Source organism: Candoia aspera, chromosome 6 (genome assembly GCF_035149785.1).
Source record: "Candoia aspera isolate rCanAsp1 chromosome 6, rCanAsp1.hap2, whole genome shotgun sequence".
NCBI classification, from domain to species: Eukaryota; Metazoa; Chordata; class Lepidosauria; order Squamata; family Boidae; genus Candoia; species Candoia aspera.
This window is the reverse complement of record NC_086158.1, coordinates 89,390,084-89,410,465: the sequence shown is the minus strand read 5'-3', so window position 1 is coordinate 89,410,465 and position 20,382 is coordinate 89,390,084. Positions and strand designations below refer to the sequence as shown.

Below are 20,382 nucleotides of genomic sequence, written 5' to 3'. Positions count from 1 at the left end.
TTGAAATAACATTTAAAAGATGTTACACAGGGCACTTTGGGATCCAATTCAGAAATAAGTCTTGAAATGCCCAAAAGAATTTTCCATATGCTTGGAAGTGGGCAGAATCACCATAAACTTAAGATTGTTCTGTTTATAAAAGGACACTGCTACTTACCCTTTAGACTGCAACTAAACAGGTACATTTGAACACAATATACCAAGAATCTCTGAAGTCTTTCTTTTTGTGTTCTCACCTGGTTATGTGTCTTGCTATTTCAGCTACATCAGAATAGAGCAAGCAAGTTGCCTGGGATAGTATGAAGATTCCTGCTCTGAGTAGGAGATTGGACTAGAAGACCCTGAAGGCCCCTTCCAACCCTGTGATTCTATGAGTTATTTTGCCTCCCTGTCCTTTTCTGGTCCCTGGCACACAGGTCAGGCAGTTGCCAGAGTACTGGGAAATGTAATGTACAAATGTGTTTAGCACTGCTTGACCCGCCAGTAGGGTTGAGGAAAGTTTCCCAGCTTGCATGTCTCTATCAGAAGGCAGAGGCTGTCGAAAAAAATCTAAGATGGAACGTTCTGATGCCGGAATAAGCTGTTCTCAGCTCAGGAAGGCCAGTGTTGGTGTCAGCACATTCTGAGCAGGAATGCTTTGTGCTGTCCCAGTAGACAGCAGCCATGTTCTGTTATGCTCAGGAGTTGGTAGCTATATGGTGTATGGAGCTGAAGCAAGCAGTGGTAGTATAAACCATTGTCTCCTTTAACATCAAGGCCCATTTTTCTCCTCACTTCAACAGATAGCAGACTACAGGAAAAGGCTTACTAGAAATCATAACTTATCTCTTACCGAAGAATTTTGTAAGTAGGCTAAGGGCTACAAATTGCCTACTCCAGTTTTAACTGCATTATTTTGTGAATCACCTTGTGCTCCTTTCAAAATAAAACGTGCAGTTGCACAAGAATATGGAAGGCTATGAAAGAGTTCCCTATTATTTGTAATTCCTTTCTTGCAAATACATTGCTGCTCACACGTACAGCTTTGCAAGCTGGACAGCCTGTATTTGTCAGGTTTGTTACGTCTGTCCAATCTAAAGTTTTTTGCTATAACGGGCTCACTTTAGGAGCCAATCTCTGTGCTCAGAATTATGGATATTTAGTGCAATTTTTTTTTAAACAAGGACTTGTTGCTTGCCTGCTTCCCCAGAACTCTTAGATTGTTCTTTGTTTCCATTTTCCAGTTCTTGTCCCTTTGATTTGCATTCAAATCAAAACGCTTTTAAGCAAGCGCCTAAGTTACAAGCTTCCTAATTCTTGGACCACCAGCTTCTGAATCAGAAGAACTGGTAACATGTATTTATTGAATTCCTTTGCCTCCTGCTGGGCTACATCTCCCCCAAGTTCTCCATTTCCATGTTTCTCATCCTGTGGGACAGATTTATTTCTCTCTCTCAGAGGCACAGGGAACCTGATAAAAACCCATTCATGACAAAGGACTAATGAAAAAATGTAGTCAACTCATGGTGACTGTTCCTGTTTTAACCAAGAAAGAGGAAAAATAGAGTTTGTTCTAGTGAAATCATTAACTTTGGCAAACAGCAGGAGAACTGTTATTTATTTCAGAAAACCTATGGAATCCTGTTATTCTCCTATTCACTCTCACATCATTCTCATTGTAGTTCAGTGAGGAGGAGAAGATCGCAAAAGGAAATAAACCTTAATTTGGGTTTGCTTTATAGGACCAATTAATAAGATCACATTTCTGAGACAACAATTTGGGTTATACCTGTCCCTAATTTATAGTTTGAACAGAAAAACAGGGCAGTCACTAAAAGCCACAGGTCTGTTCTGCTTCTGGGTCTTTACTCCTCTTCAGAATGTCATCTCTTATTTTCTCAATGTTCAAATTCTTTGCACTGTGTTCTCTTACCAACAAGAGCCAGCTGTGGAAAGCAAGTGTAGAGAAAGGCAGTGGTTAGTTATATGCCTCCCACCCACCCCCCCCAAAATACCAGAAATTATTCAGAATTCAAAAGTGGAACTCCAGCAACCTGGCCAGCATTGTGGAAGCAACCGTTTTAGAGCTCTCAGAGACTCACCATAAGTTCAGGTGCAGCTGATTGGAAAACTGCTTGCAGAAACTACTCAAGAGTGCTTTCAGTGACAAGTAGGTAATTATGCATAAGGGCCCTTGTCTGTGGTTTCTCATATGAACCCTTTTATGTTAGACAGCTGATTTTGCCTGTCCCCAGCAACTAGACGGAGGCTTGTCTGGACCAGAGGAGTCTCTCTTCACATTCTGAAGAGAAGGCCAGAAATGTTTCTCTTAAGGAACGGGGCCTTGTGCAGTTGTTTGAGAACCTCCTGTTTCTTGGGGTTCCAGAACCTCTTCCAAAGAGGTGCTGTGCACATGAGGTCTGCTTAGTGTTTTAATAAGTATTTTTCTGACTTCTGGTGCAGCTGGTGAGTTGAAGATGCCCTGGAGGCGTGCAACAATAGGGATGAGCGGAGAAGCCTTGAGCGGGCTGGGCTGTGTGTCTAAGTACAACATACGTTACTGTGCTTCAGTCTGTCTTCTGCCCTTAGTAAATAATGATTTGGCTTGGCTTGCCCGGAGTATTAGAAGGGCAAAGAAGTATCTGGTTTTGATAGGGAGAATTGCTGGAAATTATTTAATTTGCTGGACCCATTTAAAGCAACATAGAATGAAAGCCCAACATTATCAAATGTAGATAGGTCATGACTAACTTGTCTCATTGACTTCAGTGGGAGTGCAGCATGACTATAGTCAGTATAGATCCAACCTATAATTAAAAACAAATATAATTTGCTAAAAATAACCACAATCAAACTCTTTGGTGCAAATTACACTAGTGTATATGGCAAAATTAATTAGAAGCATAACTCATTGCATTTTAGCGTTTGCTAACAAAAAAGGCACTTCAATAAAATGCATCAGTCATGAAACAGAAGCAGAGATTTTGATGAGTAATCTTTGCACAGAAGACCATTCTAAACTTGTTCCACTCTTCTGTTTTTCCCTCCTCACCTCTCTACAACATACTCTTAGATGAATAAGGTAGCATGGATCAAGGACTCCACATATTGAAGCAAGTAGGGAAATAAGTTGGGATGCAGAATAGTGGTTACTTTGTGTTTGCCGTTTTAATTTCTTCTTGGGCTGAAAAGCATATATGTAAAGTTAGCTTTGTCTTATTAAGGGTTGACTTAAGCATCTTTTGCCTTTTTTTCAGGCTTAACTTTGCCTAAGTTAAACTGACCTCCAAATTTTCTTCCACAGTGTTTTCCCCAAATTCTTCCCACTTGGATCAGTGGCTGGCCATCTGGAAGTAGAGGCACTGCCCAGTCTGAAGGGAGAGTCATCCAACTTGGATACTGTTTTGCAGAGCTCTAGATCTAAGGAGATTTTCAAATCACTCTCTTTCAGCCTACCCCATCTCACAGGGTTGCTCCTATTGTGGGGAAAATAGAGGAGGGAGCATTAAGTACCACACCTTGAGTTGTACAAAATAAAGGCAGGATATAATCAAATAAATAACTTGATACCATCCGAAAACCTTTGTCCCTCTACAGTGTTACTCCATTTGTGAAGAGTTGTATTCCTTGCAATCTTTATGCCAGCTAAACGTTGCCTATTTACCTGTCTGTGATATTGTCTGTCACACATGAAACACCATTCCTTTGCTATTGCTCTTCTTGTTCTTCCATTTCTTTCTCCTCTCCAAGAAACTAGAGTGGCAATATCACTCTCAATTCTGCTGATTTTGGTCACAAAGGAAGAATTTCAGCTTAGGTTACACTGATGGATCAATTTTATATAGCTCTTAATCTATGGAGATTCCTAAATATACAAGTAGTTTTTAGTAATGGAGTTTGCTTGTTACACTCCACCTCCTCACATTACCTCTTGTCAAATTATGAACTTTATCCCTTTTTTAATTATGGACTTGGAATTGTAGCCAGATCAATACATACTTTCATATGTAGTGGCAATGCTCATCCATTAAAAAGTTTTGGACCGAAGTCTTTCGTGTATGCAGTAGGAATATTCAAAAAGAGAAAACCCCATTCCCCATATTAACTCTGTTGTTAGTATTTAAAGGCTTAATTTAGATCTACTGAATAAAAAACAACTTTTCTTCTGACAGCCACCTGTCAAGTCATAGCTAATTTCAGCAGAATACTGAATCAACCATTGATTTAAGACGGTATGGAACATTTAGCTTAGCTGAACATCATCAGGAAAAGTTGAGCAGAAATATTAACTATGGGGATAATTTTTATTGAATATTGAATTTTAACTTAATTTTATTAGTATATATTAAAAGTGAAGCTGAGAATATTCAGTGCCTTATGGTGATTTATAGATTGATTTGTTACCGTAATTGTGCAAAAGGGGCATATTGTTAGCAATCAGTAGTTTTTGTGGTTTAGAATGTTGATAACTGTTAGTTTATAGTTTACTCCATTTTTGTCGTTTTAGCACTTGTACATGACATGGCTTTGGGGGGTGGTAAAATATTGTGAACCCACAGAAAGGTAGCCATGGTGTCCAAGATATCAAAATCACTGTCATCCAATTTTGAGTTTGGGTGAAAAGGCAATATCCTCCTATCTAGCATACCATCTTCCTCATACAAGTCTGCCTTTTACCTGTGCTATAGGCTTATAGCTGTAGGCTGAATAGTATAAACAGCTGTTTTATACTGGAAGAGGTTCTCCAGGGGTTTTTGCTGCTGTCGTACTAAGGACTAAAGGTACCAGTGACTAAATCTAGGACCTATTTATAAGTAAAGCATGTGGTTTTACCATTGAACTTTGTCACTTCTCAAAATTGGTATAGTTGATTGAAGAGCATCATTTGGGGTAGATCAGAAGCAACTGGCTTTGTGACCTAAAGTTCTTGTATCAAATGCCTGCCTTAGTGAACAAGTGGGCTCTTGAGCAAAATCATAACTGTTGTTCAGGATGTATATTAGAAGAGAAATTCAAGAAGCAAAATACATTTCCTAACCTTGAAAGTTTGCAGAGAGTATTTTCTAAGTTGCATTTAAAATGAAGCCAGGAATGGACTATTTTAACAAATACAATTTGTTGACAAATATAATTCTAATAATTCTTCAGTTACCTGTCTTCAGCTGCTCCATCACGCAGCTTGTGCAGGTTCCCTGCTAAGCTGGCCTCTTTGCATCATGCCTTCTGCATGAGGCACTCAGTTTTTCCCATGTGAACCAGCAATTGCACAGAAGGCACAAGACCATCTACTTAATCACTCTTTATAACAAACACCATTTGATGCTTTCCCAGTTTCTGCTTTGAATAGCTGTGCCCTGGAAGGGTCCCACAGCTACTGAAGAGAAGGCTGGGTTGTCATGGTTCCAGGCATGTGTAGGGTAAATAGTTCTCCCCTTTCCCTTCCCTTCTTGGTGATCATCAAGGCCTGCTCTACAAAACTTTTCCTAAGCAACTGATTGCACTGCAGGATGAATGTATAGGGCAGTGGTTCTCAACCTCGGCAACTTTAAGCTGTGTGGACTTCAATTTCCAGAATTCTCCAGCCAGCCATGCTGGCTGGGAAATTCTGGGAGTTGACATCCACACAGCTTAAGGTCGCGGAGGTTGAGAAACACGGGTTTAGGGAGACCAAAACAAGTTGCTTGGGATAAGTTTGTTGCTTTCTTTTTTTAGAACTTATAGAACGTTTGATACTGAGCATCTGTCAGATATGTTTTTAAGGAAGTAGATTCTGTCATGCTGCAGTGAGGGAGACCTCAGTTGGATAACATTAGCACATTGATAATGGCACTGCTTTTGGAGTCTGACGAATCCAGTATTTTTATTTCTTTTGCTTGCTTTAACTCAGCTGTGGGGCTAGTGTTGAGTACTGAAATGTCGGTCCTTCTTTTCCCTTCTTATTTTTCCTCTTTTATCTTGAGTAGTTCCTACACTGAGACTGAGTTTGGCGGGGGGGCACTTTGTGATTATTTCTGTTCCTTGCTGATAACTGCACCTTGAAAGTATTGCATTGGTGTTTAGCTTTCTTAGTGCCCTTCAAATCTTCTGTTTCTGTTTCGGCATTGCAAAGGGAGTGGGGGGGACAAAGAAATGACTTTTTCCATTTACAGTTACAATAAAGGATAAAGTAAATATTAAATACCAGTTTTTCCTTGCTAAGCATTTCCTGGTACAATTCTCTGGAGAAAGGAGGCCAGGTAGCATCATGGCTCACCACAGACTCTAATTCATTTAGCTCTTTCAGGAGAGGTATTAAAATCCCACATTTCTAGAGAAAATTCTTTCTTCCGTATAGTTGAGGCATTTATTTATAGAATTTCCAAGAACTAGTTGTTGGTGAATACTGGGAGGAGGAGGAACAAAATCCTAATCTCTTAAATACTTAATTGTTGTTATAATACAAAGAAGCTGTAATCAACTAGAATTAAAGGTAAACAGAGGGATGGAGGTCTGATCTTCAATGGTATGAGGTATATGTATAAATGGATACAGAAAGAAAAATCTCTGCCTTGTCCTCAATTCATGAAATGTGAAGATAATGGTGGTAGTAGGTTGGGGGTTACAGTCAGGACCAGAAATATTGGAAAAAGGATAACTGTTTTGGCATTTGGCCTCTGTACCCCACCACATTGAAGTTGAAAGGAAACACACCCAGATGGGAGTGAAGTCAGGACTTTCAGCTGTAACTCAAGGGGTTTGACAAACTCACCCGGCAGTTTCATGTAGATGTTAAAAAGGAGAGGAGAGAGTACCGAGCCCTGCGGCACCTTGCAAAGAAGGGGTCACAGGCCGGATCTCTCACTCCCTGTCACCACCGATTGGGACTGGCCCTGGAGCAAGGAGGTGAACCAGCACAAAATTGTGCCACCCACCCCCAACTTCCTAAGCCAACCCAAAAGGATACCATGGTCAATGGTATCGAAAGCCGCTGAGAGATCAAGAAGAGCCAGGATGGATGCACTCTCACCATCCCACTCCTGCCAGAGATCATCCAAAAGTGTGACCAATGTTGTTTCTGTTCCATATCTGGGTGTGAAACCTGACTGGAAGGGGTCTAGATAATCGGTTTCATCCAGAATCCTCTGGAGTTGCAATGCCACCACTTTCTCAACCACCTTCCCTAAAAAGGAGAGGTGGGAGACTGAAAGAAAGTTGTCCAGCATGGTGGGGTCCAACCACACGTCACCTCCCTCTTCAGCCAGGAGGGGCATGGATCTAATTGTCAAGTGGTGGCATTTATAGTCTGGAGGACCCTGCCCACTTCCTCAGGCCAACAGGATCAAACTGTTCCCAGATAACCAGGCAAGTATGCTCCCCAGGGACAGGGTGGCGCTGCGGGTTAAACCGCTGAGCTGCTGGGCTTGCCGATCGGAAGGTTGGCGGTTCGAATCTGCGTGACAGGGTGAGCTCCCATTGCTAGTCCCAGCTCCTGCCAACCTAGCAGTTCGAAAACATGCAAATATGAGTAGATTAATAGGTACCGCTTCGGCGGGCAGGTAACAGCGTTCCATGTAGTCATGCTGGCCACATGACCATGGAAGTGTCTACGGACAAACGCCGGCTCTTCGGCTTTGAAACGGAGATGAGCACCGCCCCCTAGAGTCGGACACGACTGGACTTAATGCCAAGGGAAACCTTTACCTTTACTATGTTCCCCAGGCATCTCCACAGGCCATGCCTCATACTTGGAATCCAACCTGGAATGGATCCAAGTGATTTTATCCTGCAGATGCCCAGAAGACTCCTCTGTGTGGCCCTGAAGGTGGGTCACTGGGCCCACCTTTCCCAAAAGGGATTGAGTGATCTTAAACATGGCCGCTGGGCAGCATTCTGCGGATGCAATAAGACTGGAGAAAAATTGATGCTTCTCCTCTCTCACCGCCACAAGGTAGGCCTTAATAGCAGCTTTAGCTTGTGTTCGGTCAGGTTCGGTCCTTGTCCTAAATTATGAACCCTACATCCCACTCAAGTTTTAGTGAAGCTTCCATTAAGATTTTGTTCCTTAAATTTGTCTTCATAGTTGTAGTCACATCAGCTAAAACATCTCAGAATGATGAGTTGTAGCAGTAGAGAAAGAGCTCTGCAGTTACCTCAAGCCAGCTCCTCTCTCCTTTCCCCAAATTAGTATAGGCTTGGAGAGAATACAGTACAAGCTATTGTATTGCTTTCCTTCTAATCCCATTGCTCCAAGTAAGGAAATGCACCAGACCAGGTATGGCATGGAGTTCCTCAGACTGTGATCACCTCTACTGCCTTATCTATAGCGATAGGGCCATCCCTGATTTAATTGGTTTCTTTCAATTGGGAATAATGGGAATTAACAGATAAATAGAAATTTACTATTTGTCTTGCCCAAAATAGTTCTGTATCAGAAGAAAAAATGCAGCGCTCTTATTTTCTTCCTCCATAATTGTCCAGGACATTTGCATGTACATCTCATTAAACAAGTAAAAACCATATTTGGTTAATATTGTCCACTAACTGTCCTCTGCTAAACACTCTTCCAATAGTTCTTTGGAGCTTTCAGAAGTTGACCCATAACATACTTGCTTTTCTTAAGCACGTCTTTGCTGTGAAAGGCACTGCCTTTTGTCTTGATGACATGGAGCTAGAACTACAAGTTCTGGGATTCAACAATATGGATGTCCACTAGATGCCAGCAAAGAGTTATAGTGGTTATCTAGGTTTGTGTTGTTTTACATGAAGCTCTAAAGTAGATCACTCATATTCCTTGGCTGGGGGGCAGAGATTCAAAATTTTTTAATACTGTATGTTTTGTTAATTTACCATCCATATGTTGCCACGGTATTATTCCAGAGGAGCCATGGTTAGCTATCGGAGCAGATTCTTTCTGAAGAATTATTTGTATTATACTTCATGCTTCCTAAGGTAAATGTTTAATTAAAAGCCTAATCGTTCTGGAACTGTCTTAGCAGCTAGAGAAAATTCTGGCCCTTTTAATATGATCGTGAAAACTGGGGGTGCGAAGCTGTGCTGTCCTTGACAGACTTTGTTTAAGAGTATATTTTTTCCTGGCAGCTATGTTGCAGCCCTGCTAGCAATGCTTGGTTGCTCAGCCTGTGGTTGATAATGTGGGCCATTCCCAGCTTGTTCCATCTGTGTTCTGGCTGTGTTGGCATGAGTGGGTTGTGGCCATCAGAGGCAATTGATCTATCAGTTATATTGCTTGCATATAACTGTAGTTGCTTTACCATTGTTCAGGCCATGTGTATCTTACATTTTTAGCTTCAGCATAGCCTTAATGCTGAAGATAATATTTTGAATAGAATGGAGGAATAGGTAGGAGTAATTCGTTTTAGTTCATTTCTCCCATTGCCAGTCAGTTTTCTGCAGTCTCCCAACTCCCTGTTCATCACAGTGAATCATGAGAGAAACATTACAGGTCCTCTGAGAGATGAAAAGGCTTGCTAATGGCTGTCTGGCAGGTGTCCAGAGAATATGATAGTAGTGACTTTGATCACCTGGCTATTACTGTCGCTCACTGAAAAAGATTTCCAAATATTTTGGAGGTTGTGCCACATAAGGCTGCTTGGCATTACTGTATAAAGAATTAAGATCTCTGTTTCAGCATTGCTTCAGGGGTGTCCATCATTTGCAGTCCTAGAGAGATTCCAATAGTATAAAATCTCCCCACTTCTTGGGTGGGAAGCAGAGCCTCTTCAGCCTCATGGGTTGGCGGGGGGGGGGGGCGAGAGATATAAAATAGATAGGTAGTCTATTGCACAGTTGCAACTGCAAAAGAGATGTCAGTGGTTTTCTTTGATGGAAGTTTAGAAACTTGAATTTTAATTGATGGATGGTGAGAGTTTAATAAGGATAAAAAGCTTGGGTTTAATTTCATTAATTGGCTGTACCCACGTGACCCTCTTAAGTGGCTCATGGTGACTTTAGCATGCCTTGCAAATACTATAACCCAATTAATACTTGGATTAGTAGAACTGGGTTTTTAGCCCCAAACAGCTAAACACTGGAGGTCTGGGGCTACACAAAGCTTCCCCAGCCATCCTAATAGGAACAAAAGGGCAAATCCTCCCTTCCTCCTATTGGACAGAGGGAAGGAATCAAAAGCAGCCCCACAACACCAGAGCTGCTCTAGGAACCTCCTCTCGCTGCTCCTGCTTTCGACAACTTCACCACAGCCCCACTTGGGAGGTGAGACTGGGAAGGAAGCGGGCAGGAGTGAGGAAGCCCCTTCAGCTCAGCGCACAGTAGCCCCAACTCTGACTGGGCCCCTGTTTTTTGTTTTTTAACTTTTTCTCAGAACTTTTCTTTGAAGGGCAAAGAGGGATAGTCACACAGCCATCTTTGCAAGGACTGGGACAGTGTCAGAAATTTCTGGCTCTTGTTTGACCCAGGCATTCTGGCTTATGTGCCATTGACTTACTGCATCAGTAACCAGTACTCAGTTTGGGTCAACTGAGTTTGTAGACTTAGCCATTGATTGGTACTGGTTGCCTGCTCTGCTTATAGATACTCATAAAAATATCAGTAAAACTATATAATATAAATATAAATTCTAAAATAAATATAAATTTATATAAATTCTATATAAATTTCATTTGAGTGTTGCTTTTGAATGTGAGCATAGTAGAAACAGTATAGATTTAAGCCACACCCTAGTTATGTGAAAGTGGGTGAAACATGTTGTGTAGCAAGTAGTCTGTGGTGTTAAGTGATTCAAAAATATTATTTCCTGGGCAGAATCAATGTTGAAACTGATTTGGGAAAGCCATTTTAGGATATGTAGTAAGACATGCCTTTTTCGTTGACATAATGGCCAGTGTCTTTCTTTGCATTTTTTCCCAACGTGTTGTCCTTACTCATGACACGTGTATTCATTTGAACACAACGTAGGTAACTTGGAACTGCAGTGCTTGGGAGCGCCTATGTTCTGTTGCATCCAGTCTCAGTTAGCCTTGTTTGTTTTTAGCAATCTTGCCAACAAGCTAAATTGGCCGTATAATGCCATGGTGACACCCCATTCATTATGTGATCTCCAACTGGATCAATTACATTACCAAATAAGGAAGAAATGGATGCACTTTACTTTTGTTGTCTCTAAGTTATATCTTATGCAGTTATACTTCCAAACATTAAAAAATATAATTACAAATATACTTTTGTGTATTAGGTTGAACAATTCATATATTAAAATGGAAGGAATATCTAAACGGTACGTAAGTGTCATAATCTGAAAAAATTCCTATAAAATTAATTATATTTAGCTTCATAATGCTAATGTAAAGAGCCATGAGTAATGAAGAGGCAATTCGTTTTTACATAATTTCTGTCTGTTTTGCTGCTGCAGATTTTCACATTTTCATATTGCTCGCATTTATTTATTTATTGCTCACATTTATATGGCCACCCATATCACGCAAGGTGACTCTGGGCATAACTCAATGTTATCAGCCTCAGGACTTACATAAAAGTTGGTATTGGGGGATTGGGCTGAAGGATCCAGTGTACCTCCCTTCCTAGTTTTCCTAGAGCTGGGCTGAACTCTTGTGAAAAAGCTAAGAACTCCCCCAATGGCCAGACTGGAGGAGGCTCAGCCTGAGCATTGGTAAAGTAAAGGTAAAGGTTTCCCTTGACATTAAGTCCAGTCGTATCCGACTCTAGGGGGCGGTGCTCATCTCCGTTTCAAAGCGTTTGTCCGTAGACACTTCCGTGGTCATGTGGCCAGCATGACTATGCCGTTACCTGCCCGCCGAAGCGGTACCTATTAATCTACTCACATTGGCATGTTTTCAAACTGCTAGGTTGGCAAGAGCTGGGACTAGCAACAGGAGCTCACCCCGTCACACGGATTCGAACCACCAACCTTCCGATCAGCAAGCTCAGCAGCTCAGCGGTTTAACCTGCAGCACCACCGCATCCCTTACCCTATCATAATTGGAGAAGTGTTGGAAGAAGGGTCTGCCAGGAGGGATTCAAATTATCCCAACTCCTATTTTAGAACATCTGGCCTAGGAATAAGGGAGTAAGATCTTTTCACTTGTTCCACACCAGATGCAATTTTATAGTAGAGACGGAAAACCATTTTCTGTCCAGGTGGCTTGGATTGCAGTCCCTCACCAGTGTCTATGCCAGATACAGTGATATGGGATTAAAACCTAAATTGCCCTTAACTGCTTCATCCTTTCCTTGTAGGAATATACTAAAATCTCTTGATGCTTTGGGGTTTTTCTGTCCATGTTTTCCAGCTATAAATACAGCATTCCAAACATACAATTATTTGTAACAATAACATCATGGTGCCAGGTTAATTTTCCAATTTCAAATTCTCAATCTCAAGCATAAAAATGTTCTACTTTTTAAAAATAAATGCCGCAGAATGTCCTCCTAAATCAGGGTTCTATGGAACCCCAGTGTTCTGCAAGAAGTCACTAGGGATTTCCTGGGAGATCACAATTTATTAAAAAAATTATTTCAAATTCAGGCAACTTCACATTAAAGAGGTACATTTCATTTTTTATTTTTAGTTTAAGAACACTGTAATGCATATATACAGGCCTACCCATGAAACAAATATAATAATTTTGTACCTTTTGGAATGTGCAGGGGTTCCCCAAGACCTGAAAAATATTTCAAGGGTTCCTCCAGGGTCAAAAGGTTGAGAAAGGCTGTCCTAAATCATTTTCTCCTACACATGGTGGGAGGCTCATTTCAGTGACCGTAAGAGTGAGGCCAGTTGGACCTGGAATTCCTGATAGTATCCTCCTTGCTAGTAGGGACAAAAAAGAATGAAACTAAGGGTAATACGTAGCAGTGGTGAAGGCAAGTGTAGCTTAGAAGTCTGAGAGAAGCAACCCACCCGGAAGCGGGAGTACCAAATCAATTCTGTATTGTTGCCAAGAGAACTATATGGATATGCCTGAAACATCAGACAAGGTTGGGTACAGATAATAAGCTCTCCTGGTCAGAAGGCATTCCTCATTCCTCTAATTACGGGAAGAATGTAAGAGTTCCAAGAGGAGATCTGGAGGTGATCTTATGGGCAGTCCAGAACCATGAGGAGAACTGGTCACTGATGACAAGTCTTGAAAGAGAAGTTGCTTGTTTTAGAAAGAAGCACCCACTTGGAATATGGAATGTGAGAAGCACTGACCAAAGAGAACTTGAAATTATTGAAGAGGAGATAATATGTATTGAATTGGAAGCTTTAGGATTAAGTCAATTTAAGTGGACCAAAGTGGGCCACTGTAAATTAGATGGTTACATGATGTACTTATTAACAACATGAGTGCATATGAAAGCACGGAATGGCAATGATACTCAGAAAGGACATTGCTAAGTATGTGCTTGGCTATAGTCCAATAAATGTTATTTATCTACTAGAATTAGTGGCTATCCAGTGAACACTAACCTTATGCGGGTGTGTACCCGTACTACAGGTTCAGCATGGAAGTCACTGGGGAATTCAGTGGCAAATTCAAATCATGCCAAATGCTCCATCTAAAAAGGATATATTACTAATAGCTGTTTGGAATGCAGAAGTTGAACAAATGGAGGCACCTGAAATTACAGGAAGATGTGAACTGGGTAAATAAAGTATGGGATAGGTTAATAGAATGTTGCAAAGATAATTAGAGTCACTGTGTGAGATGGGCAGGGAATAAATTTGATAGATAGATAGATAGATAGATAGATAGATAGATAGATAGATAGATAGATAGATAGATAGATAGATAAAATGTTCAATGCTAATACTTGCTTCAAAAAACTTAAGTGCAGACTCTGTTGGATGGGTGACATCAGAATCAAATTGACTACATACTAAGAAACTAAAGATAGGGAAATACAATCTAGTTAGCCAGGATTCTTCTAGATGCAGATTGTAGAAGAGATCTTGAATTATTGGGGTCAAAATATATTAAATTTAAAAAATGGAAGAGAGTAGGTGTGCCAGCTAGATTTGACTTGGAAGCCATACAGTATAGCCAGAATATAGGATTTGTTTAAGGAACAGATGTGAAAGAAAACCTGAGGAGCATGGGAAGAGATGAAAACATTGTGAAAAATTAAGGAAAAATAAATACCAAAATAACAGAGAGGAAAAGACCCAAGCGGCTTTCTAAACAATATATCAGGATATCCAATGAAAGGCAGAAGGTAAAAGCCTTGAGCTTTTAAATAACAACAATAATTTATTAAATTTGTGTGCCACCTGACTCTCAATGATTTTGGGTGCCTCACAACAATCAAATTACAATAAAACATAAAATAAAAGAGGGGAAGTGGGATGAAGTGAGGGATCTGCTCTCCCTCACAGAAGGCCTGGGTGAAGAGCCAGTCTTCACAGCTCTTCTAAACAACAGCAAAGCGGGGGCCATCTGGATCTTGGGTATAATAATTTCAGCATCAAACACATAAGATCAAGGAAATACATTATAATCAACAATGTCAACAAATAGGAGAAAAGAACAGGAAAAAGAAAATTAGAGTGTTTTTAAGAAAAACAGAAAAATCTTAGGAAAATTAACAGATAAGGTAAGACTACTCAAGAATAGTCATGGGTTGAGAGGGATGGACAGTCCCCTTGTGTTGCTAAGGATATGAATGAATAGTTTTGTCCCCTTAATAGTTGCTAGTTTGTAGATGCTTTGGTTGTGTGCAATTATTGTTTTTAATTATATGAAGCTGCACAGAATAGTTTGCAGTAGAATAGAAATTTAGTGGAATAGAAATTTAATAAACGGAATTTCTAGTGGAAATTTATTCTAAATTCTATTTAACAAATAATTAAGAGATCTAATAGAGATTGATATGCATATGTGTCTGGAGATGGTTACTGATCAGTCCTGGACAAAATACAGACAGACTAATTCATTGAGGTAATGATCAGCAACCAGAATCTTGACCTTGTGATGTGAGGAAAATCATGGACCAGAAAGAACGGTTCTTGGCAAGACTGCGGGAAATACTGTAGAAGAATGGGAAGATAAGGTAAATGGACAGAATTAAAAAGATCGCTGGAAAGTCCTTGGAACCATTACAGATTGTCATTGAGGGAATGTCAAGATGGTGGGAATGTGTCCATACAGTCACTGGGGTTAGACCAGACTCAGTGACATCTAATAGCTGATTTTTTCCACTAGGCTATTCAGATGAATTCAAGATTTTTTCAGGGATAATCATAGCCAGTTCCAATTTCAACATGCATCATTTTACAGATTGCATTTATCATGCAGTCCATTTACTGACTTTGGCAAGTCCCTATGGAAGCTCTCCTGTTTATCCTCTTGGAATAAAATTTTATCTAGGGAGGAAGGGTTGGTTCATACTGACACTGAACTGCAGCCCCTTATATAAACAGCTTTTTAAAAGTCAAGATGAACCTGTAGTTGTTAAATTGGGGGGAGCATACTTTTTATGATCCTTATTGCTTTTAGCCTGCAATGTATAAATGCACCAGGCAGTCTGTCACTGCAAGGTGAAGGGAAGCAGTTATATGCTGAGCTCCTAATTAAATACTGTAATTAGAAGATAATTCTTGAAAAGTTTTGCAGGAACTTTTCTAGTGCTTAATTTTTCAAGAAAGGATGGAAAATTAGTGTAAAAATATCATGTATCAAAAACCAGGGGTCAGATGAAAAGATGCATGCTATTTCAACCACCGTGTTTTTATGTGTAAATAGTATTTTTAAAACAGCATTATTTAAATACTTGCAATATGTTAATATCTCTTTCTACAATTGACAGTTAATTGATTTTACTCCAACTGAAGATGAGGGGGAGCCCATCCATTTAACTGTAGTAAGCTGTTCCTTGTGTATTAAGTTGCATTTTCACTATTTATGGTATAGATAATTTTTAATTTTAAAAAATCCTTTATCTCATGTACAATACAATGATGAGACTATAAAATCAAAATACATATAATCCTATTTAATTAAGTTATCTAGGAACTTGGAACTGGGTAGTAAACAATAATTATGCCTTTTTTGTACATAAGTTTAAACAAGGTGGGATAAAATCATTTTTGCATTATCATAATATTGATGCTGGCCTTTTTTTTTTAAATCAAGTTTTCCATTAGAGTGGTTTTCCAACATATTTCCCACTGTATGTAAATATTGTAATCCCTTCTGTTTTCCAAGATTTTGCCATATCTGACTGGCTACAACCAACAACAACAACAAAAACCTATCAGTTCTTTATCCTCTAAGGAATAATTTTGATTATTTAAAAAAGCACCTTAATAAGGTCAGCTTAAGAACTCATGTAATAGACTGAGTTGTGATTTGGCCAGAATTTCTATTCAAGCAATAAAAATCAAACAATTTTATAGGACTACCGCACTTGATATGTACCTACTTCTTTACAGTTTTTCCAACATGTGGGATTTATATTAGAAGTTATCATACTACGGTTGCTTGGGATTAAAAATACTTCCACTGAATTTTGTCCAAAATTTATTTCAGTGGTTTTCTAGGCCAGTTGGATAACTATAATGTTATGGGTAAAGAGGCCTTTATATCTGATTCCCATTTTGCTTTCAACCATTCAAGAAGTTTGTCTTCAAACAAGATGTTGTAAATTTTAGGAATTCTCCCATTAGGTGATGAATTTAAACTAATTTGAAATTTTATCTTGGCTCTAATCATTTTTATACTATTACCTTGGATTCCTGTGAAATGCAAAATTTGATAAATTTGAAACCACAAATGAGCCAAATTTCCTAATATTATCTATAACATTTTTCCTGCATATTTAAATAATAAAACAAGTTCATTTCCCTGATGCTATCTCATTTTATCTTCATCATAAAAAACAAGATGAAATATAAATGGTGGAAGAAGTGATGGGTGTAGGATTAATTTGGATGGCCGTCTTTTCCGAGACCACCTGTCATGAGTACTGATGGAGAGCTGGAAGGGGCCTCTATCCAGGGGGAAAAACGCATGCATAGTACTGAGGAATTAAGCAGCCATTCAAAGAGACACAGATCAGACCCGCCTTAACTTTTGGGGTTTATCTGTCTGGGTTTTTCCCATGCTTCTTCAGTTTGTTAGGATTCTGTTTTATGTAGCAGTAATAAACACTAGAGACCTACTCGTCTCAGCGTGATTTCTGACTGTTAGGACACCACCTTTATTGGTACTTCTGTAAATAAATTTTGAATTAATTCTTTTTGGGGGTAAATATTATAAAATTTCTAATCATTTTCTGCTACTTCTTAAGACTTTTTTTTCAGATATGTATGTTTGTATGTAAGTGTGTGTGTGTGTGTGTTTGTGTGTGTGTGACAGAAAGAGAGAGAGACTGACTTGATGTAGCCAATCTTATTTTTCCAGTTCATTTTTGTCTCTTCCTGCTTGCTGTGTAATTGGGGAGGGTCTTTGCCTAACTTCTCAATCTGCTAATTTTTTTCTCTTCCTAGAAGAGAAACGGATAGAAGGGCATGGCAGGACCTCCTCTATATTCTGAAACAGGCTTATCATCTCAGGTACAACTAGGTATATACTTATAAGTTCTTAATAATCTTTCTAACGGATACAGGCAATGTAGTACCCCACCTTAGTCATCCCACCATTCCCTTTTCCACCTAACTGATTAAAAAAGATTCTTAACAATATTACGAAAGTGGCATGTTTCAAACGATCTGCCTCCTCCATCACGTTCATTTAGAGAAACAACTTTGGGCCTCACAAAGGTCCTGTTGGGACGGGAACTTCCAGACTGCCTCCAAGTATAACTGGTCATGCACACCATGTCAGCCATGTCAGAAATGTTGTGAGCAAGACCAAATCATGCTGTTGAAATGTCACCATTTGTATCAGAGGTGAGTTTTTTCTCTTCTGACGAAATTTACAAGTGTTGCCTGACCACAGTCAAGTGTTGCTTGACTAAGAAGACCATGAAAGTCCTATTGAAAACCTCTATGATCAGGACCCTGTCATTTTTGAAAAGTATTGGGGACTTCCGATTTTCATGCTGTCTAGTTGTCAGCCTTTCAAGGTAGATCAGACAAAGAATCCAATATCATGTAGGTCAGTACTATATTGTAAAGCTATAGTAACAGAATCTTGCAAGCCTGAATGCACTCCCCACCTTTACTTCATGAGCACTAGGGAGGGTCTTGTCTGAGACGTTTTTGCAGGTTACATGAGGTCCACTATATCTATAGATGACTGTAAGAGATTAGTACAATTGGTACAGAGCTTATAAAATACTTGGGTTGATATTTTCTTGAAATATAACGCAATATGTTGAAATAAATAGGTCTAACTGTATCTATGCAATTTCAGTATAGATATAACTTGATGTTAAAATTTCCCTTAAATTTTGGGTCAAGATTAGTGTTATGAAAATGAATATTAGATTGAGATTATTTTATATTCCAAGAGGGATTCCATTGTTAATTCCTATTAGATACTTTACAAAGATAGATAAATCAGTGAATAAATTTTATGAAGGCAAAACCCCACAAATACCCTTAGCCAAGTTAAGGTTACATTATGATGATGGTTACAAGATTTTCACTTATATCATTGGGGCTTTCTCTTGACATCTAAACTTTTTTGAAATGAGACTTTCTATAATCATTTCCCTCCTTGGGACTATTTGTAGAGCAAGTGTAGAACACCTCAGAAATCGGAGCAGTTTTAGGGACCATGTACTACAGAGGGATCTTTGTTTCCAGTTTGCCTGTCAAAAGCATATTTGGCTATGAATAAGTAAGCAATTACTTTTTGATCCTGAATCACGTGGGAAATTGATGCTGTGAAATAACCCAATTTTGAAAATAGAGAGTGAGACCTTTTATTGGAATGCTTGCACTAAGCAAAGGATCAACCCTTTAAGTGGTTATATCTCATAATTGTTTTAAAGACTTTGAGAGATTGCATGTTGAATATGACTTGCATATATATTGCTTGGCAATATATATGAGGGTTGAAGTTCAACCAAATAATCTCCAAATAATCCTTGAAATGGGCTGCTTTGCAACACTCAAAACTTTGAAAGAACAATTAAGCAGAGTTCAGAAGCAAAAGAAGGGAATTTTGCTGCAACATGATAGCACTAGGCCTCACACCTCATGAGTCATCCAAGAGGCAATTGTGAAGTTGGATCTCAGCGTTTTACCCCATTTCCCATAACTCCAGACTTGGCGCCATATGACTTCCACCTTTTCCCCAAAATTGAAGGAACGCCCTCATCAGCATCTGTTTGACTGAAATGAAAAGTTGGAAAGGGCTGTCAGGACCTAGTTGAAGAGACGAAGTGTGGAGTTCTTTCATGTCAGCTTTCAGAACCTTGTCAGTCCTTGGCAGAAATATGTAGCGAATTGAGGTGATTGTGTAGAAAAATAAATACAGGTAGCAAAAGGTGCATTTTAAGGATTGTTTTCCTGTTTCATTTATTGAAATATCCCCACTTAAACTAAATTTATGGAGGTGTTAATTTTCATTCAGTCCTCATACAATTGAAACTTAAATTATTTGAACAGCATGGCTCAGATGCTGTAGCAGCCTCTGGGATACTTGCAATTTTAGGATACAAGTGATGCAGCACGTGAATGGAACCAACAATTCAATTTTATAAAGAATTAAGAATATAGTATTACAGGTAGTCGTAGGTTAACGATGGTAATTGGGACTGGAGTTTTCATTGCTAAACAACACGGTCAAAAACGCGACATCCCATGACTATGCCGCTTACCGACAGCACTTCTGGTTGCTGTCGTTAAGCAAATCCCACACTGTTCCTAAGCACAACATCACATGGTCACCATTTTCTGGCTTCCCCATTGACTTTGTTTGTCAGAAGCCAGCAGTGAAGGTCGCAAATGGTGATTCTGTGATTGCAGGATGTTTTGACATCATAATTGCAAGCCAGTCACCAAGTGCACAGATCGTGATCACAGGGATGCTGTGACAGCTGGGACTTCAAGGACTGGTCATAAGTACCACTCATTCAGCGCCATCATAACTTCAAACAGTTGCTGAATGATTGGTCAGTAAGTGAGGACCACCTGTAGTTAATATCTCTCAACTGTGGAATAAAGTTGAAATGGACTATCCAGTTTTGGAGAATTAATAGATCCAGTGTTAAGAAATGTGAAATACAGTTCTTATGATTTAAAATGAAATTAACTCATCAGAAAATATTATTTTGTATCTATTTGACTCCTCAAAGAATGCTTTAAAAGAGATGGTCGCTAGATTATGTAGGTATTGAAAGAAAGGTTTTTAACTCATGTGATCTGGTTACCATATAATAGAAAATTTTTATTTGTTTAAAAAAAAATAAGTTGACACAATGTGTCTCTGATTTTATGAGCTCTGTGAGCTTAAGGATTGAAATAATTTTGTATCATTGGTACTTATATGGATC

At 39.3% G+C, this 20,382-nt stretch overlaps 2 protein-coding genes across 20 annotated transcripts in view; one reads left to right on the top strand and one right to left on the bottom strand.

Annotated features, from left to right (window-relative positions):
- The window catches only part of ZSWIM8 (zinc finger SWIM-type containing 8), a 746,829-nt gene that overhangs the window by 478,323 nt on the left and 248,124 nt on the right, over positions 1–20,382 (bottom strand). The gene's annotated exons all lie outside the window — the stretch shown is intronic.
- CAMK2G (calcium/calmodulin dependent protein kinase II gamma) overlaps positions 1–20,382 on the top strand; it is a 170,464-nt gene that overhangs the window by 67,604 nt on the left and 82,478 nt on the right. The window lies entirely within an intron of this gene.